The 24,871-nt window shown below is 39.9% G+C and overlaps 2 pseudogenes across 2 annotated transcripts in view; one reads left to right on the top strand and one right to left on the bottom strand.

Annotated features, from left to right (window-relative positions):
* The window catches only part of LOC145992521 (glucose dehydrogenase [FAD, quinone] pseudogene), a 139,907-nt pseudogene extending 127,583 nt beyond the window's left edge, over nucleotides 1–12,324 (top strand). The window contains exon 3 of the transcript XR_014442167.1: nucleotides 10,500–12,324. The product of XR_014442167.1 is annotated as a glucose dehydrogenase [FAD, quinone] pseudogene (transcript). The remainder of the gene's footprint in view (nucleotides 1–10,499) is intronic.
* LOC145992798 (glucose dehydrogenase [FAD, quinone] pseudogene) overlaps nucleotides 1–24,871 on the bottom strand; it is a 30,038-nt pseudogene that overhangs the window by 3,044 nt on the left and 2,123 nt on the right. The gene's annotated exons all lie outside the window — the stretch shown is intronic.

Below are 24,871 nucleotides of genomic sequence, written 5' to 3'. Positions count from 1 at the left end.
CTCATCGTCGTAGCTTTAGGCAACATACACAACGCATATTGCAGGGAGGCGGGTGTTTCAGGATATAGGTGTCCTATTTTTATTGCCGCTGACTCTACATTTCAAATCTTCCTTCCCTGAGAATATGTATACAATAGTTACAATATAATTAAGCCTTGTTTCCATATTGGTTCTTATTGGTTACAATAGTTACGTATAATTACGTATAATTTCTTAATTAGTACTTAATATTAGGCGAGAAAGTGACACATCAAATCTTCGTGAAGAAAATGGAACTTTAGGAACTTTAGGATACAGTATCGTTGTTACTATTTTATTTATTAAAACCTAATTTGATATGTCTTGAATAAGAAGTGTACCTTTAATAGTACGTTTGGTTGGTGTCACTGATGTTGTTACTGTATTGACACATTGAAATAAATTGTGTTTTCACGACTAGGTCATAAAACCTACACAAACACACTCACAATCTCAGGGCAATATTGTGGTTACGGAAATATGTATGTACGGATTTTCATCGTCTTCTGTGCCTATCGGCAAACGTGATACTTAAGGCCGAATCATACGGGACTGGATTCCAGTTAGTTGGCGCTGAACTGGCTACCTGCCCGAATGTGATGGCTGGCTGCTTGACTGGTTTGGAGGAATGGGACATGTTCTAATTGCTACTGACTTTCCTCGACTCGATTCTGTGGAGCAGCCAATCAGAGCAAGGTTTGGGCATGTGATTATAATCTGTGCGTTTGCAAAGGGGAGTTTTGTGTCTGTGGTTTCCGAGTGTTGGCTGTTTTTGTTAGTTTCTCGATAAATAAGAAGCCACGAGATGACGTGCAGTGCATTCGTGTCCAGCTCATTAATATTTAGGTATTAATGCAAAGCGATGAGATGTGTACCTGACAAATATGATTAGCCGAAAATGAAAATCCTTATTATTACAAGTGTATTAAATTAAATGTTTCATTTTTTAAAAAAAATTGTGAATGAGTCCTGCGAATCTCATGTATGAATATGCATATGTTTTTCAATGCAATCACTAGTCCATACATTTCTTTTTGCATTTCTAATGAAAGCACAAAGCAGTAATTCTCCTACAACATTCTTCAAATTGCTCGTCCATATTTACAGATTGTCTGCTCTGCGCAAAGTCTATTGACAAGTACGGTAACATGTTTCGTGTGAGGCGAGAACCAGGAAATGGGTAGCCAACTAGTGCATTTCTACTGGAAATCCAATTCCGCGTGATTCAGGCTGAACTTGCTGTTATTTCGGTAGCTTACAGATGGAGTGTAATACCAAATTGTCCATGAGCGGAGCATGTTTCTCTAATTGATACATATTTGAATGTTATCATCCACATCAGCAGATAAATTAATTGATATGAGGGTATATATTACACGTGCATCTCAAATGGGGCTCGTACATTACGCTGTGATAGAACATCTTTCAATATTCCAGTCGTGTACTCGCAATTCAAGTGAAAAAGGTGGGAATTTTTTCCATTCAATTAACTCTTTACAAAAGTCGGTTCTCACCTTTCACTGCACGAAACGTTGATGAAACCCCTTTCTTCACACGAGAAACTGCTTCTCGCGGAATTCAAACTTGAGTGGTGTGTTCGATATTCTCTGAAATGTGAACAGCAAGTTTGAAACATATGCAATGCTTTGTCTGTGCAGAACAGCTGACCTCCATGCCAGAGTGGTTAGCACAGATCGCTACAACGCTAGGAGTCCCGGGTTCAAATCCCGGCTTGGGCGTGGGCGTTCTCTGTGGTCCTTCCTTCATGACGTTCATCATCTCTTATCCTCATCGTCGTGATTAGTCAAAAGAGGCAGAAAAGCGACGGTATACAACAAAAATAGAATCAAATCCCAAAATTCTCATTTTAGTTTCCACACTTCCTTTTTGTAAAGGAGAAAACCAATTAAAGAGATTCCGTCATTAGGATGTACAGTCATGAAAATAAATATTTTCCCCATACAGCCTTAATACCAATAGTATTGTGGGAGAAGTATTTCTTTCCACGACCATACGTACGTAGCGTATATAGTAAGGGTCAAAGTAAGACAGTTTGTTTTCTTTTATTTCAGCAAAATAGGTTCATAATAAATTCCTATAATGGTCTTACTTTTGTATTTCGTATGTATTGAACGCAATAAGACACAATTTTTCACAAAATTAATGTTTGTGATTACCGAACTTAAAACAATTTCTTCGTGCAATAAAAATCTAATGCATTTCTTGAAATTAAAATTATGATTTTGCTGAGGAATTGGTTACCTTGCACAATATAGTGCCTTAGCAACCACGCTTGATCAGTTTCAGAACCTTAGGAGGTACATTTTGCCTGTTCTCAGGGCGTGTTTCGGGTGCCGTAACGTTTATGGAGAGTGTTACGGGTCAAGGTGATCCAGGTGCAGTATAACTTAACGACCAGCAAGTATGGAGCTCAACTGTCAATTTTGAGGGTAGGGAGAACTTATTTTAGCTTTTCACACCCACTTGCCAGAGAGAATCGGTGTTAGTAGGTTAGTTATTAAACTAACCTTTTTGTGTCTTGATTACATGGTTACAGCGGGATTGCGCACACTTTTCCACAAAAAATGAGGCGATTTTGTCAGATGTAAAATGTCCTCAAGCCGATCTCACTTCTGTTGTGTTTAACCTAACCTAAGCTAACCTAACTTCTTTCTCTCTTCTTGTCTCAAGAGGAAAAACAGTTTTGCGCACAGACTTTAAAGCTATCAAAGTGCCAACGTTGGATCAAAATCTGTGCGCAAAACAGGTCACTGAGATGCGTGCGCAATCCTGGATGTAAAGTGTGCGCAATTCGGTTGCGGCTGATTACGGGGTTGTTCCTTTAACATGAATGCAATTTTTTCCGCCGTAATGGTTTTATTTCCTCACAAGAATCCGATTCCATACATTTTTCAAAACTCAGTATCTTGAAAGACGTATGTGACATCAAAGCTGCACACATACTAAGATTTACATGTAATATCCCGAGCTAACCAGTTTCGTTGCGACAGGGCTATTTGTATATTATTAGAATTACATTGTTTTACCTCGCTTCTCTTCCACTAATCTCGAAGATGAGTAACATAGTGGTTCGGATCCCACTTTAAACTGTAGGTCCTGTCCCGATTAGCCTTACTGTGCATAAACTGGACTTAAAACACCAAATCATCATCATCATACCGTCACTCATCCTCAGCAGTGGCAGAAAGAAAGTGGGAAGTATAATCAATCAAGACGAACCATTCTTACTTCCTAGCAGGGATGGCCAAATCCAGATAAAAATTTTATCCAAATATCTGATAATTTTCTATCCGGATTTCAATATCAGGATGTAGAATATTCTGATATCAAGATAGCTATACGATTTATCTGGATATGCAGATTATCAGAAATGTCCGGTTATCTGAATGTGTGCGTTATTCGGAAATTTTTGTCCTTTTCTGTTTTACAGGCTATCCACTCATTACTTTATTCTGGATCTTCGTATTTCACTGTACAGATTTTTTTACAAATCCTTCGTCAAATCTGTACTATCTACATATCCTAATTATCTGGACATTCGAATTATCCTTACATTCGAATTATCTACATTCTTCCTAGATGTACGCAGTTTCTTACTTTGCTCGTGCAAACTCTTATCTAACCCTATTTCCGTGAATGGTGCAAATGCACAAGGAACGTAACGTATTCTGCCAAGACCATCTTGAGGTTCAGGCCACAGCGCTCAGTCAATACGTCATCATCTGGAGGCGATCGTCTTAATGCTGTAAGCCCCTTGTCGTAATTTTACCGTAGAGAATTAAGGTATATTTATTTCTTTTATGAAGTTCAATTTTGGCATTTACCCTCCAGACGACTATAGTTAGAAGAAAAAAGTATAATATTGAATATTTACACCAAAATTTTCATTCAGGAAGTAACTATGGTCACCACAAAAATTCCTACCATAGCACAAAGAAAGAGTTGAAAACAGTTAGAAACTTCCTGGCGGAAAAATTTAAACATTGTATATCTTTGAAAAATATTATCGGGAATATTTGTCAGCTACAGTAAAACTCGTAACCGCTGTTGTATGAACCCCCCATGTTAGGTTGACCGTAAACTTTCCACGTTACCTAATCAATTAAATTGTCTTTAACTTTACCCAAAATTAATCAACCACATATGCAGATATTCTGCGTAGCTATACAATCTCAATACAAAAACTTAATTTCTATAACCTTTCAGCAAAAGCAAAAGAAATTGGCACAAGGGCAATGTTACATATCTGTTAATAAAGACTAAACCTAAATCATTTGTCACATTGTAATTTCGATCCTATTGACTTTATTGAACGAAAGATAATAAACAAATTGAATCTTTTCATTGTCGATAGTAAGATCTGTGACAATAACTTATGAGTTTCAACATTTTCATTAAAGAAAAGCAGATTAATATTTCGATCTTAGCGTTCACTTGGGAAAAAAAATTTGGAATATTTCCTTACACTGTTAATAAAATCGTTAAGAATGTTAATAAATTATGAAACAATAAACATTATCACTGATTTAATAATCAAAGTTACGAACATCGAAGCTTCACAAAGACAAAAAATAAAAAGCAGTTCATATGAAACAGTTTTATAAAATTTAATACATTTGTAGTTCATATTAACATAGCCAGGTAACATAATGCTTTCTGTGTGAAAACATTTGTATTTGAAACATAAGTAATATGTTCCTGGATAGTTTTACACACGAATATTTGATCGAAGTTCTTGTTACATGTCGCACCCTTGTATTTGAATGCACAACATATCTTCCCTTCCATTAGCCTCTGATTCGCATAAAGAAGCATAAAGCGGGATAAAATAAGAACGTAAATGTCCACATGTATCTACTTTGCCCCGTTGTATAGCTTTCTTTCATTAAGCATATTTTGAATCTGAAAATTTGTGTAAATAATATGAATATTTTATCGAATGCTTGCATAAAATGTGCAGCAACAAACTGCTTTGGTAGACACGAACGTAGCTAATATTTTAAACGTTGACTAAATCTTGAAACAAATTAATTTGCAATCATAAGCAATAATCTTAACGTTAACCAATGTTTGTAATTGAGGGTAAATTATTTGATATTTCTAAAAAAAATTGTTGACAAGAGATAAAACATGACCACATTTAAGAGTAGGTATATTAGTAGATGCCCATTCCGGACACATGAAATGTTTACATCATGAACTATTACTCTTATTTATTTATGAGTATAAAACCTTTGTTACTTAACTTGTATCTTTTCGTAGAAACCAAATCATATGGACTTGCCCTAAACATTTCTCATTTTCAGCAACTTCTTGAAGAAATATGAACGTTACTCTTACGTTTTTCATCATAATTGCCTCTGCAATTGAGCACACAACACTTATACACCATACCTCTTGCACATTTAAGCATATTTATACGTCATGTAAACTCGATTACAGTTCTTAAATTTGCATTACAATTCCATATTCACTAAAAAGGTCCAACATTGATTCCGAAGAAGCAAATCAAACATGGCGGCTATCTCGCCTCCAGTTGATGACGCTTAGTCACGTGCATGGAGCAAGCCATCAGGCTCTCAGATAGAGAAGGTAATGATTTTGCCCGCGCTGTTTTCCAGAACGAATTCAGTGTCGAACATTGACGCCTGCAAGACGATCTGGCGAACCTTTTTACTTCGCTCTGACCCGGAAAAAAATTCTCATGTTTGGGGAAACGACACTCTTGTCGCACCCGTTGTGCAACGAGGTGCGGCCGGTGTTCTCTCGGAGCATGTACCACCACCTCGGTTGCATAATGTTCACAGATACACAAAACCTTTTCTTGTTTCTTTCGCTTGTTCGTTGCGAAACGGAATCAAACCTTCCCGCCTTAAGATTTACTCTTGTTGCCTCGAGAGTGACGTCTCTCGCATTGTTTCTGGAAACGATGTCTTCGTCTCCTGCCCACGTGCATCTCTCTACAAAAGGTATTGTTTTATTGGTTTATTGGAGAAGGTATAAGGGACACGGATTGTCAGTCTAAGAAAGGAGTGCTTTTCCAGAAGGTGAGTGGAATGGTTCTACGCAGCTGAAGGCTAGTGTATTAATAATTGCCAAATACCGTCTTCATCTTTTCTATTAGAAGCCGATTTCGGTGGCGGAGTGGTTAGCACAGCTCTCTACTGCGCCAGGGATCTCGGGTTCGAATCCCAGCCTGGAAATGAGTGTTCTTTGTGAGTGTCCCCTCACCAATTTCATATCATCACGCATCCCCATCGGCGTGATTAGCAAAAAATGGGAGAAAGGCGACACTAGTGAAGCTTTTGGCTAATCGCGACGATATGAATGATTCATGAGTAGATGAAGGGACAGTCCAAAAGCACAGCTATGCCAAGACCGGAATTCGAACCCGAAAACGTCGGTGGCGAGATTTATAGTCTACTACTTAGCACACTCGGCCACTGATCGCACTTTTGTGTTTTCTTTTTCTTATATATATATATATTGAAGCTCAGTTATAAGCTTTGTGGTGATACCCAAGTGTCAATATCCGTTCCACGTAGTACACCCTGGACTGCATTTTGCAGACTAGAGTCTCTGGCGTCTGGTCTCATGGCCAGTATAATACTCTGTGGTGCTAGTGTTGTTTCGTCCCTTTGTGCTTGTTATTGTCCGTCATCCATTTCGTCTTCTCACCATTCATCCCCATCTTCGCGATTCGCCTAAAGTGGAAGAAACGCGACGTTAAATAAACTAAAACACTGAATCAATCAATATTTTATAGCTTCTTTTGTTTACATTTTTGGTATTTAGGGTCGCTTGTTATGACATTTTTATCTAATCTGCACGGCGAGGATGAGTGATGATTAGGTCAAATTGGACACTCAGGAAGAACTCCCATTCCATGGCCAGGATTCGAAGCCGGTACCCCTAACGTCGTAGCGCATTGTGCTAACCACTCCTTCACAGAGTAACCTATTAGGATGTAGATGTAAGAAACCTTATGAAAGTTAAGTGTAGCTTTGGCGAGGAGGTTGCAATGTGCCACCACTCGTAACTCCAGGGTATGGATATCCAAATTGGCAACACACCGCTCCTTGCTCCGGCTGGTCAGTTGGAAGCACCAGTTCTCACCCAGGGATCGGGATTAAGGCGATCCACTTCCTCCAGGAAGGAAACCACCGAATTGCGACACGTGACAGTAATTAAAATTCAAATACTTTATAATTAAAATGTCCAATTCTTTAAAATCTTTGCTATAATATTACAATATTAAACTATATAGAAATAACCAAACTGATTTTATCAAATAATTCATATTTGCCCTTGCACATAAAAATGATTAAATAAAGATTTAGTTTATAACGAAGACAAATTACTTCAATCTTGTACATTGTTGATAAAAAATCGATATTAAGAAGAAATGTATGTAACTTGTGCTTAAACAACAAAATTTGCGTTAAAGATAGAAATAATTATTAGCCATTTTGGATTTGAAAAACAATGAAAACGTTGCATATATTATTTGGGATAATTCTATAAATTCTGAATAAATGTTGCAAAAATACGTGAATAATATTATAAGAAAATAAAACGTAAGTATATACATGAATTGTGAAAACAATTAAGTATAAATAATTTAATCCAAGAACTTGAAAGTATACGAATAAGATAAATGCCAATATACGACTGAAATCTGCCTAACATGGTGGTCGTTACAAGGTAGTAAATCCTCCTCCCCCCAAATAATATACAATAAATTTACGTTTTCCACTCCATAACTCAATCAACGGCAAAGGAAGAACCCAGTGGTGTAATATCGTCAAGGTGATACTTTAACTTTGTTGTTAGCCGATTCAGTTTATCGAGGGTATCCAGCGAAGGTTTGATCGACAAGTAACCTTCTTCGTGTCGAGCAAATCTTTGTCTCCATATCAAACGCTGAGGACAAACATTTCCAGTGGGAACCTAGAGCTGTGCTCCTTCCGATGCCTCAACCTTACGCGTCACCCTTTTTCTAATTCCGCTCTTTTCGGAAGCGTTTCCTGTGGGAAAACTGTCGCTTTTTCACCTCGGGAAAAGCGGAAATGCTTTTGTCGTTGTTTACCTCGTTCGAGGCCAGGACGGTTCAAGAGGATGCTACGGGAAACTGGGATGATTTCGTAGATCAAGCTGATTGTCTTCCTCTTCTCCTTGAGGTGTGAGAACGTGTCAATACCCCATCGCACCGGCTCTTGACACTTTCCGACGGTGTTCGTCTTTTCTTTGGTATAAATGGGATGATTCTCGGGTGTTGCGAAGTTAGTTTTCGCATCAGATGCCTCAAGACAGCATGTTCAGTTGCGTTAAGTTCGTGCAAGGAATTCATCTGTAGGGTAAGCAGCGGAATGCAATTTTAATTTTCCGGAAATTGGGGATAGATGGATCTGATGACCCGTAGTCGCAGGGGATTATCCAGAAATTTCCTTTCAAGCGTTACGTGTGACATTCGCATGTAAAATTGAAGGTTGTAGATCATTGTGGGGGCGTTTGGTGGGTCGCGAAGTCGGGCGCGAAAATGTATTTACTGTGTCTTAAAAAGCTAAATTTAAATTGCTAAGATATATTGTTGTAACAATTTCAATTCAACCAATGTTGTCCGTTGTCTATAGCTACTCTAGATTTCTGTTATTCGCGCGCTTCCAATACTTTTTACCAGCGTCTCGGTGTTTAGTTAGATGTTAGACTAGAGTAAATTTGTCTTTTAAATTACATATTTACTTTTCCAGAATGAAGTATTGTGGAATCTGTTTAAGCAAGCATAAGAGACGGCTTCTTAAAGTACTTGATTCAGGGTTGTTAAGGGTTCAGGAACCCATAAATTCTAATGGGTTCTATGGGGTTCCGCTGCAGGAGCGGAACATTCTTTTCTCGCACAATTTAAATTAGGTCCAAGTTACGTATTGTTACATTGAAAAAAGGTCCCTGGACCGTATTAAAATTGATCCGGAAAAAGGTCCCTGGACCGAATTGAAATGCTTTAAATATGAAAAAAACTCTTTTACGTTTGCTGATTTTCTCTCCCAGTCCGGGATTGAATTTATTCGAAATTCCTGGACCAGGATTAATCGATCAAGAGTCGCCTTCCAGAAATGTTCGCGAGTACATTTTACAATGGAATGTCACACTGCGCAGGGAATACGTCAAAACGCTGTCCTCTCGTGGGCCAGGTTCAAAAACTCCCTTGTCGAAGAGTTACTGTACATAACGCAATGGACTATATTAGTGTGGCGTCACATTGAGTTTAAACAAACCCGTCACGTGTTGCTCTGGCATCCTATCCAGGAACCGCAGCCAATAGGAGCCGTCGATGAGGTACCACTGTAAATCCAGCTCCGATGCTACGGTTCACGGGTTCGAATCCCGGCTTGGGTATGGATGTTTGTGAGTGTCCATTCATCAATTTCATCACAACGTCACTCATCCCTATCTTCGCAAATTAGCCAAACGTGGCACAGGAAGCGAAGTAAAATAAAGCATATCAATCAATCAATCAATTTTTTCCTATTTGACACATTGGTGTGATTTGACACATCACACTACCCTGATCGTCTCGGACAAGGTTTAGTGAATTGTTGCAGAAGCGTGCGCATAATTTAATTACTTTTAAGATAGTGTAAAAATATTATTTTTCAATAATGGACTATTGTTAAAAGAGGCTTTCAAGATTAAAATATAATAGTATTGATTGATTACGGACGCTAATTTAGCCATTAATTGATTGATTACTCACCCTGTTTCAACCATTGATTGTTTACTAACGCTGGTTGAATTATCGATTGTTTGATTGTAGACTGTGTTTTAACCATTCATTGATTACTGACTTAATCAAAATCTTCTCTTGTACTTTTTATTGCCTTTATTTTTTGCTTTATGCTTTGTTTTTAGACAAATGAAACATTTCTCTTATTTAGGAATACAGCAAGTGCATGCGGTATATCCTTGTAGTGACATTTCTCAGATCTTCGCGCATGTACATCCCGATATAATCGTAGATACTCCTTAAAGATATATTAATATTGTTCAGCACACTGTAGGAATAACACCCGTGGTTCATAATGTACCTTAGCGCAGGGAATGTAGCATTATCCAAATGTTGGAAGGAAGGGTAGGAAGTGAGCTCTCCCACCCCAAATACTCAATCCAGTTCTCTGGAACATGTTTCGTGAAATTCATTCTCTGTTACCGTTATAGCCTTTGTTCACAAGACACGCATGTCGCACAACAACAACACAACCAACCTGAACGACATCCATCGTCCCGGTGACATTGCTGCAGGACAGAAATAGCACCCTCGACCATCTGGCGAATGGAAATGTGACTATGAATCTTCACATTCCGAACAATACGTCTTTTCTATATATGGTACCTAGTGCCTAGTGAAACAACCTGTATATGATTTTCGCTGTGCAAATATGTGATGATTTAACTTGTTACAGGGCGCTTTACATCGACCGGGGTGGTTGCTGACAGGAGGCCAATATGACCCTGGGATCTTCTCGTGTGCCAACGAACTGCGACATCAATGACTTCCACACATGCTGCGGACCGGCGACCATGATCCTCATGAGCCTGTACCAGAGCCTCATCACTTTCAACAGGATGGCGGTGAAGGACGCCCAGGACCTGCTCCCGGAGTACGACTTCATAGTGGTCGGCGCGGGTTCCGCCGGCTCGGTGGTGGCCAACAGGCTGTCCGAGGTCCAGGACTGGAAGGTTCTCCTGCTGGAAGCCGGCGGGGAGGAGTCCTACGAAGGGCAGGTTCCCGCGAGAGCAAGGGACCTTCTCAACTCCGCCTCCGACTGGGCCTTCAGGACAGAACCCGAGAACACCTCGTGCGCGTCCCACAAGGGCAAGAGCTGCGTGCTGCACGGGGGGAAGGTCCTCGGAGGCACCAGCACCATCAACTCCATGATCTACACCAGGGGTAACAGCATAGACTACGACCGGTGGGCCGAGAGGGGTAACACCGAATGGGGGTACGAAGATGTGCTTCACTTCTTTCTCAAGTCTGAGGACAACTTGGACTCTGACCATGCCCACAACAGCCAGTACCATGGGGTTGGCGGGAACCAGATCGTCCAGACTTTCCCCTTCCTTGACGACAATGTCTGGTACTTTCTCTCCGCGTTCAAGGAGCTGGGGTTCGAGAAGAACGACATCAACGGCGAGATTCCTGTAGGGGTAACCATCCCCCAGACGACATCGTTCCTAGGTGAGCGGTACAGTGCCAACAGGGCGTACCTGAGGCCCACGAAATACCGCCCCAATCTTCACATCGCCCAGCACACCGTCGTCACGAAAGTCCTAATCGAGCAGACGACCAGAAAGATCCACGGCGTGGAGTACCTGAGGAACGGGAGCGTGGGGGTCATCCGGGCCAGGAAGGAGGTCATCCTCTCCGCTGGGGCAATCAAGAGTCCCCAGCTCCTGATGCTCTCGGGAGTGGGTCCCCGGGAGCACCTAGAGGAGATGAAGATAACAGTCATACAGGACTCTAAAGTGGGTCACAACCTGCAGGATCACATCGGCACCGACAGGTTCGTCATCAAGCTGAACAAGACCAGGGCATTGCCGTCGCCCATGGAGGAGCAGTGCGACTCGTACGCTTACTACATCCACCAGAAGGGTCCCCTGACTTCCTACCCTCTCGTGACGGCCTTCTTCCAGTCCAAGTTCGAGAACTCCGAGTGGGCGTTTCCGGATCTCCAGTTCATAGTCACCAGCCCCGAGAACCCGCCTCAGCTGTCGTGTTACTACGATTCCATCGCGATCTACCCTCTCGTCCTGCACCCCAGGAGCCGCGGGGAGCTCAAGCTGAGGAGCAGGTACCACGACGACCCCCCGCTCATCTACCCCAACTTCTTCACCTACGGCCGCGACTTGGACGTCTTCCTGGAGGGGATCAAGCTGGTCCTGGAACTCCTCGAGAGTCCCTCCCTGAAGGGGATAGGGGCGGAGCTGGACACCGAGTCGGCGCCGGAGTGCTCCAAGTACAAGTTCGGGTCGGACGGCTACTTTGCCTGCCTCGCCACGCAGTACACCTGGATCGCGGGAGACACCGTGGGGACCTGCAAGATGGGGCCTCCCGCGGACCCCTCGGCCGTCGTGGATCCCCGGCTGAGGGTGTACGGGGTCCGCGGACTGAGGGTGATCGACGCGTCCATCATGCCGTTCATTGTAAGCGGGAACACCAACGCTCCCGCCATTATGATTGGGGAGAAGGGGGCGTACATGATCAAGGAGGAGTGGTTGGAGAATTAAATTATTTTGAATTAAATGCTTAGTGTTTTATTCAACTTCTACGTAAAAAAGAAAAAGTAAAGAAGAATAGTGCAATCGTGAGGTGTATCAAAATGTTAAAGACGTTTAGAAATGAACTGGAGCTTCCACGATAGCGTGGTGGTAAGGTCGTCGCCCTTGTAGTCAACGGGTCCCGGGTTCAATACACGGTGGAGGCACATAGTGATTCCGTTCCCACTTCAAGCATCCCCGATCAGCCTTTCTGTGCATAAAGTGAACTTTACAGCAAACAAGCTCAGAAATGTTTAGTGCACATTTGGTGAACTATATTTCAATTACCAGGCTTTGCTTAGATCAGACAATAAACTTCATCTAATAGAGTCAGTCCTCAGTTATCTCTTAACAGGTACTAAAGATTTGCCCACACAACATTGGGCATCCCCAATGACCCAAGATACATGAATCACGTCTTCAGTGCTCAATTAAATGTTTTTCAAGCCCATTGCATGTACAGATAGGTTAATCGGAGCTGGATCTACAGTTTAAAGTGGGATCTAAAACATTATGTGCCTCTACCAGGTATCAAACTCAAGGCCCCTTGATTACAAGACAACGACTTTACCAGTACGCTATCGGAGAGTCCTTTGATTGTTCAATTATGCAGAATTATACGTTGATGTGAAACGAAGCGAATGCTGTCTACAAAACCAAAAGAATATTGTTAAGTGCAGACAAGTATCCTCTGTATTCGACACAGTGCACATATTCATCTATTTTCCTGCTTTCAGGTGATTTTGTTACGGAGAGCGTGGGATACAAGGGTGTTGCGTCGTCAATTATTTGAGAATTTCCACGATAGTAGACCATGCGTGAATGAAATAAATTAAGAAAATCTTCCACAAAATATAGGAAAAATTTAATGCAATTTCTTTTAACGGTCCAGTGTGCTGATTGCATGCTAATTTCAGTAAGGGACAGGAAACATCCATCACAAGCAAATTGCATAAAGAGAAGTATTATTAGTCTGAGATGACGCAATATGGACTGTCGAGTTTCTGGTTTATAAATCAAGAGGTAGTGCAACATATAACATGTTTTTGCGGTGCAAGAAGAAGAGAAAAAATTAACCGTAGCCGAACAGCTGGTGGTCTATTCATTGGCTTTCACTCGGCTTGCGCTTCGCATTCATCTGTTTGAAACTGAAGGTTTTGCTTACAGGAAGCATAACTGCTTTCATATATATATATATTTTTTTTTACTTCTTCCATTTGTTCGGGGTGTTTGGTACGACAAATGGCAGAGGTGTGTAAGAGGCAACATGAATGAAGATAAAACTGTTATTATTATTATTATTATTATTATTATTTATACATAGAGGATTAATGGTGACGCAGACCTCTTAGTAAGGAGTCGCCAAACCTGCCATTACCTCGAGCAGATCTGTCGCTGACTCCACGGCCGGCGCACCGAACACTTAAAGACATAGGTATGATGGGAGGGGGGAGTACTTTTGGCCCAACGTGTGCTTGTCATTGTTGAGTTAACGGCCTAGCTAGACCTTTGGCCATTACCAGGGCAGCTGTTTACGAATTTTCCTCCCCTTTCAAAAAATCGCTATGAAATTCCAAAATCTAAAAAAAATACATGTACTAAGAATTCCTTCAGGATCATTCTCGTGAATCTTAATGTGATCTGGTTCCGCTGTGATTTAGATAATTTCAATAACTTACGTAGCCACGAAACTATTGAGAATATCTAGGCAACCGTGAAAGCAAACCACAGGAACGTTCACGTTAATGTTCTAGATGGAATTGTAAGCATATTATTTTTTTGAGATTTTAGAATATCATAGCGGTTTTTTGAAAGGAGAGGAAAATTTGTAAACAGCTGACCAAGATGCCTCCCCCCGAAAAGAAATAAAAATAACCAAAATCAAAATGAGAAGGACATAGCCATGGGATTGAAGTGATTTGGTTTATTTTATTTCGCTTTCTCTACCTCTTTTGGCTAATCGCGAAGATGCGGATGAATGATGATATGATGAAATTGATGAATGGACACTCACAAAGAACACCCATGCCCAGGGCGGTATTCGAACACGGGACCTATTGCGTCGTAGCGTGCTGTAATAACGATATGAGTTTATGACTGGGGAAACACTGCAATGCAATAGCTTCAGTACAGTCCGTCGCAGCGTCTTTCCAATTTCTCCATCACCCATTCGTCGTCACAATTTGCCTAGTGCTCTCGAGGCTTCGTAAAGGTGTGGTAGGACTTTCCACGCGCAAAAGTAGTCGGAAAAGAAAGGTGATGGACTTTCTCCGTTCGTCACATCGCCCTCCGACCGAACGTCTCTCGTCTTCGCTTTCTGGCCTTCGTGGAGATTGAGCGGTGACCTACTGTTCCCAATTCGGGGCCGCCTTCGGAAGCGCCGTCAAGATGCGAACGATTCTCGAAAGCAGTGTGACGAAAATTACATTTAAGAGGTCCATTTGGGGCTTTGCGGGCATCCCGTACTGGAAAGTAGGCAACGTGAGGATGATCCCTTCTTTTAAGACCATTGTCGATGTCCTTTCACCGAAGACAGTTATTTTCTTGGGCTTATCCTAGCCTGAGATTGAGTCGGTCTTACTTTAAGATGGTCCCAATATGCAGATGAGTGTAGCTGCAATAGCCCAAAAGGCCGTGTTCGAGTAATTGATTGATTTTGATATTATGGGCATATCATCACATAAGCTGTTTTTGCCAGTCTCACAAGGGTGTGGGGGATGAGCCACTGAACTAAAATAAAATTTATGACAGGTTCCCGAGAAGAATATCAAATATGTATCTTAAAAACGTTCTCCCTCAATTTTTTAAACAAATTCCTTCATTTCATACTTGAAAGGAACTCAAACTAAACTGTTTCCAAGGATGAAATCTCCTTACCTATTAATAGCTGAGGCTGTATAGACTAGGACAAACACAGGACAGGACAGAGCGACTCCACAGAGGATTGTACTGCTTGTAGATCCAGGCGCCAGAGCCTCGTTTGCCTGTAAGAATCAGTGACCTGGGTGTACTACGTGGAAGTGAGCTTAACTTTTGGGTGCCTTACCAGAAAGTTACCTCATACACCCCAGGTCGTGTTCGAGAAGGAATAAAGAGCTGAAATATCGCTGTGATGAATTTTCAAAGATGACAGTTTTTTATACCTATTAATCACTATACGACACTGTAGCTTCTGAGACTTAATTCCTGGTTTCGTGCAAATTTATTCCCTTTGATCCATATATTTTCCGGGCTATATTCTTTACCAGATTTAACATAAAAAGTTACCAAAGATTGATTCCTTGATTACTAACGCCGTTTCATCAATTAATTGATAACTGACTTTGTTTCAACCGTTGATTGTTGACTTCTGACACTGTTTAAACCATTGATTGATTACTGGTCCTGTTTTAACTAAGATTGATTACTGATGCTGTTATAACCATCGATTGTGTTTGTATATTAGGTGAAGTGTTAAAATAGCAGTAATCAATCATTAAATGATTAACAGTAAAAGCTATCGTAAGTTAGCAAACCAAAGTACCGATTGCCTTGACCATAACGTGACCTTGACATTGAGTACAATTATAACACCATTAAGCCTTGTTTCCATGATATGAAAAACTCAATATGCTGACCAAGGTAGAAATTTATTTGATTATAAAACATAAACTAAACGTCACGTTTCAACCTTCTACCAAGGTCTTCTTCAGACTCTGCACGAAGTACAAATGTAAGGTACAAAACAGGACGGTATATATACACAAAAATTACTCCCCTCCAGAATATTCGAAAGTTGTTCTGGAACATTCTCGCAGGTAGCTTCCCCTTGTACCATTTGTAGTTGTGCAGAGTCTGAAGAAGACCTTGCTAGAAGGTTGAATCGTTACGTTTAGTTTATGTTTTATAATAAAATAAATTTCTGCCTTGGTCAACATATTGAGTTTTTCATTGAGTACAATGCGAAATATATCTAAGAAATGAAATTTCTACTGGTTTGATCAAAGTGGAAGGTGAAACGGGATACCCAACCCGATAAGGATTACACCTGAGGTCCAGACGAAGATCCTCATTATTCTGTAAGAATGCCATTACGATGGTGTACAGAAGTTTGCAACTTTGTGTACATATGAAAAGGCCACTCTTTTCACTTCAAAATTACCGAACTATTACACGCAAGAATGTTGAGATGCATTTATTAAAATTACTGAAATATTAGTTCTGGGTCTTTAAATAAATGCACTTTGTGCAACCACGTAGCACATGTTCATGGTTGCACTGTTTCGTTTTTTTTTCTGTCTCACTGACAGTGTACTAAAAGCTACGGCACGCTACGGACAAACTATGCAACCCGTTATGATAAAAGTTGTTTTTGGCGTGTCAGTATATCTGGTCAACAGTTGCGAATCCCATTTGTAACACAAAAACAAACAAACGGCGCAACTCCACTCAGATAGCATATCTCCTCGCGTGATAAACCTTAGAGTAATATATGGGAGTAATATTTGAGCATCGTCTGAATTTCAACTTGCATGTTTTACAAGCTGGTACAAAATCTAGAGCTATTCTGAGCAACATAATACGGACATGGTCACGTCTAAAGTGCATATCTCTAATTGTATTATTCAAACTAAAAGTTATACCAATATTAGAATTTGCAATTGTTATTTGGAACTGGAACTTCACTAAGGGTAATATTAAACTCTTAGTGTACAGAAGACGCTAGTTAGATTGATTTATTTTCAAGTTAAATTATTTCGTTTCTATTATGACTATGACAATATATTACAAAGAGTGAACGTGTTTATCTCATGGGAGAAGTAATATTAAAATCAACTTTATAGATAATATTTTGAATAGCAAAATATCATGCTCCAATATTCTTATGAAGTTGGGCTTAAAAACCCCAGTATATGGATTTGGAAATTACAGAGCAGTAATAGTAATGCGTAAAAATAATGGGAAAATATATTTTTTACAAGATCTAATAACTCAATGTAATGTTACCAAGAATAACTGTATATATGTTTTGTTTGGATTTTCTGTCATTTGACATAACGTCTTTGGGATTGATGATTGCATACACGTATTACTGTTCATATTTTTACATCTTTCTCGTATTAAAATTTTATGCTTATTTTCTCTTTCACCTTGTCATATTTGATCATGAGTGTATGTGTAAAGATGCTGTACTTTGGAATGTTTCTGTACACCGCACTACAAATACTGTTTGAAATAAATAACTAAATAAATAAATAAGACAGAAGAACATCCACCATAGCGAAGTGGCAAGGCTTTCGCCTTGTAATCGAGGATTCGATCCACGGCGGAGAGACATTTTACGGTGGTTCGGATCAGACTTTAAGCACCTTTTTGTAAGTCAGAAAAAAGTAATTTCCACTGGCAACCTTGAATCCGCAATGCGTGGCTGCACACATAGAGGAACATTTTGTATATTGCCGATGGCTCGCAGCTTCGAAAGGAATTACGAAGATAAATTGTTTGACTTGCTCTTCGTTGAGCGCTGTGAAAGTTTGTTGATTTTGTGTGGCTATACTTAAAAAGATGGAAGTCCCATTAAAGCAGGGAAGATATCAGACATTTTTTTTGACAGAGGCTATGTTTACAGAATTGGAGATACTAGTGCTTGGAAGAAGACATACTTTTGCGAGTAACTGCAACTAGTTACCATTTAAGATTAATAACTCAGTCACGTTTTGACTAGTTACTATTTAAGATTAATAACTGAAACTCATTTTCGGACTACTACTATTTGAGATTAGTTACCATAACTCGTTATTTTTTAAGCGAACTAGCCCTTGCATTATTTGATAAAGTTAACAACAAGAAAGAAAAAAGAAAAAGTGTATAAGGTACAAAATATAACGTTTCACAATTAAAAGATTAAATATTACCCAAAAAGATTCGATTGTTCCAATATAATAATCATTATGATGTAAATGATTGAACGTGAATTAAAAATTAAAATATGTTGAACTACTAACCTTTATGTATCTAACTGATGGCGGAATGTTTAAAATTTATATTTTCTTTACGTATAAATATTTGTTAACTCGAAAAGATATAGATTTTGATTTGATTTTGAATTTAAAATTTTGGGAGCGTCAGCACTTAGGCCATTTTGCTCCCGTCATATAATATGGGGGCCAGCCCCTTATCATTACAAATAACAACTCTAACGTTGCATAACTAAAAAATTTAAAATGTTCTGACTTCTGTTAAAAGCTGAGGCTGTAAAGGGGCACTCAGCACACATAAGGACAAAAGAACAGGACAACACAAACAAAATTATACTGGCCATGGGGCCAGTCGCCAGAGCCTCGTTAGTCTGCAGTCCAGGGTGTACTGACGTGGAAGTGAGGTTGACATTTGGGTGTACTACGTGGAAGGTCACCCCTTACACCCCAAGATATAGATTAATAACTGTAACTCCGTCCTTTTATGACTAGTTACTATTTGAAATTAGTAACTAAAACTCGGTTTCATTTAGAAGCTAACAAGTAACGAAATTAGCAATATCTCCTACAGTTCTACGTTTCAACAGCAAAAAAGATAATACTACTCATACATACATTTCTTAACCACAAGTAATGCCCATGGCGTGACTTTTTCAAATATTAATAGTTTACTTGGAATTCTTATGTATTTTTTTTTTTTTTTAAAAAAAACGCTTTTAAAGTTTTGTAACGTTGTTCTAAGTGACTGACTTTTAGTTCATCCATGCAACACGTTCTATAAGTTATATCTTACCTAGTCTGTAACTATGAAAGTAAGTTCGTTACTTGAAATCTTCATATTCACACTAATATTAATTAATTAATTAATACTTTGACACGGACACACCTCTAATAATACAATTATATAATCCTTTAAAAACCTGCCCCATTTCGGCTGCTGCAGGAAACATGTAATGAATAACGCGTATTTTTGGGGAACAAAAAATACAACCTGTAGTAGGTATATACACTTGAACAACGTCCTTATCGGACCAAAACAGCGCAATTTAACAATCGTATCGAGGAAGTTAGTCTTGTTTTTCCGGAGCAAAAACATTCCGTTTTCAATTTCAGTAAGATAGGACATATTGTGCGGAAGTGAAATCGGCAGGTTGTTTAAAGACCTGTCGTAGCGGCAAAAGAAGTTGGATTATTTTTTTTACATATGATGGGGGTAAGACTACAACACCATTTGCTATTGGCGTTTAATTTTTTTGGCATCTAGATACACAACCGCCTCGGTTGCTATGTGCGTTGAGACGTCGACTCACAATTTCACCTCCAAGAGTGTTTTCGGCTCGAGTTCACGAAATGGCATTGCTTTTCCATTGTTTTCTTTCATTTATCTTTTGAATCTAACTAGTACACTACAAGGACAAAATACATTTATTTTTGCCATGAAAATAAAAAATTGCTGCGTGATATTACTTAAATTTCGCTTCCAGATAAGAGTAGTGTAAATAACATTGACATTTCACCTCTATTTTACAGACAATAGCCTGCGAAAGCAACAGTGACTACACTTATTTCCCCCAGACTTTCACTCTATCAATAGTAACAATTGAGCTTTGTTGTTCCTAATTATCTCCATTGGCGAAACGTTGCAGCAAATCGACGTTGAATAAGAAAGATATAAAAACCAGAGTCAACCCGGAATCTTGCATCCAATTTGAAACTGTGAGCCCGATATCCAAATCCAAAGTACAGTATCCTAATTCTAGGTCCTATATCCGAATCCTAGGTCCGATACCCCAATTCCGAATCCTGGGTACGATATCTAACTAACTCTCTCTAACCCTCTAGCCTTCTTAAACCCGAAGGTTCATGGCTGCAGCAACACAGGCCTTCCATCTGTCCCTATCTTGAGCAAGATCTACATACTCTTTTCCATCCCTACCGATTTCTTTAAGAACCATCGCAACGTTGTCCCTCCATCTTCTTCTTGGCCTTCCTACAGGTCTCTTACCATCAGGTTTCCCAACAAGAATCCTGTTAACTCTTCTTTCCTCTCCCATTCGTACCACATGGCCTGCCCACCTAAGTCTTCTTGATTTAATTATTCTAATAATATGTGGACATGAATACAAATTATGTAGTTCTAAATTATGTAACCTTCTCCACTCACCTGTCTCCTCATCCCTTTTAGGTCCAAATAATTTCCTAAGGATCTTACTTTCAAATACTCTCAATTTATGTTCCTCTTTCAATGTAAAGGACCAAGTTTCACACCCATATAATACTACAGGCAAAATTACTGTTTTGTATATTTTAACTTTTAGTTTCTTAGATATTAAACGAGAAGACAAAAGTTTATGAAGAGAGAAGTAACATGCATTTCCTGAATTAAGCCTACTTTTTATTTCCTCTTTAATATAATTTTCATTTGTTAATATTACTCCTAAGTATTTGAATTTGGAGACTGGTTCAAACGAGTTGTTACCAATAATTAGATTTTGATTATTACCTAACACTTGGTTTCGGCCTGTAAGCATATATTTAATTTTCTCTTTGTTAACTTCCAAACCTATCTCTTTAGCAGTTTTGAAAAATATTTTAGCATTATTCTTAATTGTGTTTATTAGGAATGGCCAAACGGATCCGGATCCGGATCCGCAAGTTCCGGATCTGGATCCGGATCCGAAAGTTCCGGATCCGAGAGTTCCGGATCCGCGGATCCGGATCCAAAAGTTACGGATCTGGATCCGGATCCGAAAATTCCGGATCCGGATCCGGGTCTGAAAGTTTCGGATCTGGATCCGGATCCGAAAGTTCCGGATCCGAAAGATTCGTATCTCAATCCCATTATAATATTACCACAACTTAAAAGGTATTATGATCTTCGATTACAAAGAAATTTTTCGTTAGTCCTACAAGAATTTTTTTCAAGTGTTGTTCCTAAAATACTTTGCTACGCATCGGCTAACACACTCGTGCACACATGTCAGAGGTGATTTTGTAAATGGCATTGAAACGAATATGTATTCATTCGAATGCATTGGAAATGAAAACACACATAAATGTGAGACATTCCATTCCAGGATGAAACCTTTAACACATATAACAAGATAGAAATGTTATACAAAAATTATACAATTGTTCTACAGTTACAGTTCTACAAATTAAAATAAAACATTATAATATATGCAGTGTTAAATAATTACAAGGCAGGTTATCTAAGTATCCCCCTCCGATTTCCATGAAACTTGGCAGGTGTATAGTGGGGCCCAAAGGCAGAATTACGTGTTTTTTTGTTTCAGCTAAAAAACTGTTTTAGGGGCAAAACCCCCTCAAATGTCAAGATGAAGACAAATTGAAGTGAGGATCTGACCCCTGTGTCCCCCTCCGATTTCCATGATACTTGGCAGGTGTATAGTGGGGCCCAATGGAAGAAATACGTGTTTTTTTTTTTTGTTTCAGCTAAAAAACAGTTTTAGGGGGCAAAACCCCCTCAAATGTCAAGATGAGGACAAATTGAAGTGAGGATCTGACCCCTGTGTCCCTCCGATTTCCATAAAACTTCGCAGGTGTATAGTGGGGCTCAATGGAAGAAATACGTGTTTTTTTGTTTCAGCTAAAAGACGGGTTTAGAGGGCAAAACCCCCCTTAAATGTCAAGATGAGGACAAATTGAAGTGAGGATCGGACCCGTGTCCCCCTCCGATTTCCATGATACTTGGCAAGTGTGTGTATAAACGGGCCCAAATGAAGAAATTCGTGTTTTTTTTGTTTCGGCTAAAAAACTGTTTTAGGGGGCAACCCCCCCCCTCAAATGTCAATATGAGGACAAATTTAAGTGGGCATTTGACTTATGTGTCCCCCTCCGATTTCCATGAAACTTGGCAGGTGTATAGTGGGGCCCAATGGAAGAAATACGTGTTTTTTTTTGTTTCAGCTAAAAAACAGTTTTACAGGGCGAAACCCACTCAATTGTCAAGATGAGGACAAATTGAAGTGGGGATCTGACCCCTGTGTTCCCCTCCGATTTCCATGAAACGTGGCAGGTGTATAGAGGGGCCCAAAGGAAGAATGTCGTGTTTTTTTTGTTTCAGCTAAAAACTGTCAGGATGAGGACAAATTGAAGTAAGGATCTGACCCCTGTGTCCCCCTCCGATTTTCATGAAACTTGGCAGGTGTATAGAGGGGCCCAAAGGAAGAAATACGTGTTTTATTTTGTTTCGGCTAAAAAAACTGTTTTAGGGGTCAAAACCCGCCTCAAATGTCACGTTGAGGACAATGTGACGTGATGATGATCTGACCCCTGTGTCCCCCTCCGATTCTCATGAAATTTGACAGGTGTATGGAGAGTCCGTATGCCCCCTGTTTCTTCCTATGCCATATTTACGTGGTTTCGGGGTCAGATCCCCACTTCAATTTCTCCTCATCTTGACATTTGAGGGGGGGATTGAAAACACACATAAATGTGAGAAATTCCATTCCAGGATGAAACCTTTAACACATATAACAAGATAGAAATGATTTCGGATCCTATCCCTACTATACACCTGCCACGTTTCATGGAAATCGGAGGGGAACACAGGGGTCAGATCCCCACTTCAATTTGTCCTCATCTTGACATTTGAGAGGTGGTTGCTCTCTAGAACAATTTTTTTGCCGAAACAAAAAAACACGTATTTCTTCATTTGGGCCCTGCAAGTTTCATGGAAATCGGAGGGGGAGACTTAGACCTCCCTTGTAAGTGTATTAATTAATTACAAATCGCGCACGCGCGCACACACGCTATATATATATGTGTGTGTATGTATATTATATATATATGTATATTAGCAGGTAACAATATGTTATAAGCACATTGTTACTTTCCAAAGAAGCGCATGTGGGATGGCAAAACGGATCCGGATCCGAAAGTTTTGGATCCGGACCCGAAAGTTCTGGATCCGGATCCGAAAGTTCTGGATCCGGATCCGAAAGTACTGGATCCGGATCTGAAAATTCCGGATCCGGATCTGAAAATTCCGGATCCATGGATCCGGATCCGAAAAATTTTAGGATCCGGATCCTTAGGATCCGGAACCAACCGGATCCGGATTTCGGATCCGCTAGGATCCGGATCTGGCCATCCCTATCATCCCCTAATGAGTCTACATCATCTCCATATGCTAACAATTGAGTCATACCATTTAATTTTAGTCCTTCTTTAGTTTCTTTTACCTTCCTAACAGCATATTCTAAGGCAAAATTAAAGAGGAATGGAGTTAATGCATCTCCTTGTTCTAACCCATCATGAATTGTAAATTTGTCAGACTGAATTCCAAATCCTGTGTCCCATATCCGAATCCTAGGTTCGATATCGTAATTCCAAATTCTGGGTCCGGTATCCGAATTCTAAATTCTGGATCTGATATCCAAATGTCGAATTCTGGTTCTGAATCTAATAATATGTCCGATATTTGAATTCCAGACAGAGTCCCTTGGTTACACTGTACTTGCGAATCATTTTCTATGATAATCACTTAGATGTCACAATCGGAGGGCATGCAGAATGCCATATGCAGATGTTTTAGAGAGTTCGCCTTCCAGAGCAGAAAGGAAGGAAATGTGTGTTTGGTCCGGATCACTACGACCCAATTCTTTCTAAACACACAGCTGGAAAGAAAGTTATTGCTAAATTTATCATCGCTTGCCGTATTTTTTTCTGTAAATTCTGCATCTAAGTTAAGGAATAGAGCAATCGTCGAAACAGAAACAGATTGCGACAGCAGTTGCTTCTACAGTCTGGATGCATAGCTTGAAGCTTCTGGCATTCGGAATAGATTCGTATATCATATGCTGTTCTGGAGGCATAAGAAGGTGTCAGTGTGACATTAACATGATTTACTCAAGGCCAGAACACGTATGCAGTTACAGAACATAAGGTGATAATGTATTTGATTCTTAGTAATGTCAGCCTGAATTGCGGTTGTTCTAGCAAACGTTTTCTTATGTAACGGTATTGTCATGAGGATGGAAATGTATGCTTCGCTATGATGGTGTGGAATGACCTTGACCGTCAACCGACAGCTACTTCTGGGTAATTGTGAAGGAACGAAGAGCATCACTTCTCTCCTAACCTACAATTCCGCGTACGTCAAGTAATGTACATGTGGTTAGGTTAGAAGGGCCAGGTTTAGAGCTTTTAGCAATTAGTTTTACCGTTTGGTAGCACTGGATGTGCCCCGCACTACATCCTTCCATTCCCAGGCCGGAATTGCAACCCAGATCTTTTGTAGCAAGGCCGAAGGGCAACCACATAACGTGCTCTGTCACTTATTTATACTCGTTTCTATCGATTTACCTCCAAATAATTTATAAATCAATTACGTAATTGAATATAATTAGTTTGATACAAAATCGACACACATTGTATTGCGTTTCTTTGTTTCAGTTTAAATCCACTTCATACACAGAAGGGCTAGTCGGGACTGGACATGCAGTTTATAGTGGGATGCGAACCATTAAGTGCCTGCACCGGGTATCGAACCCGGGATTCCTTGATTGCAAGGCGACACGTCATCACTACGCCCT

The sequence above is a fragment of the Lepisma saccharinum genome, chromosome 9, assembly GCF_977018435.1.
Source record: "Lepisma saccharinum chromosome 9, izLepSacc3.1, whole genome shotgun sequence".
In the NCBI taxonomy this organism is placed as follows: Eukaryota; Metazoa; Arthropoda; class Insecta; order Zygentoma; family Lepismatidae; genus Lepisma; species Lepisma saccharinum.
This window is presented reverse-complemented; position numbering and strand designations above follow the sequence as displayed.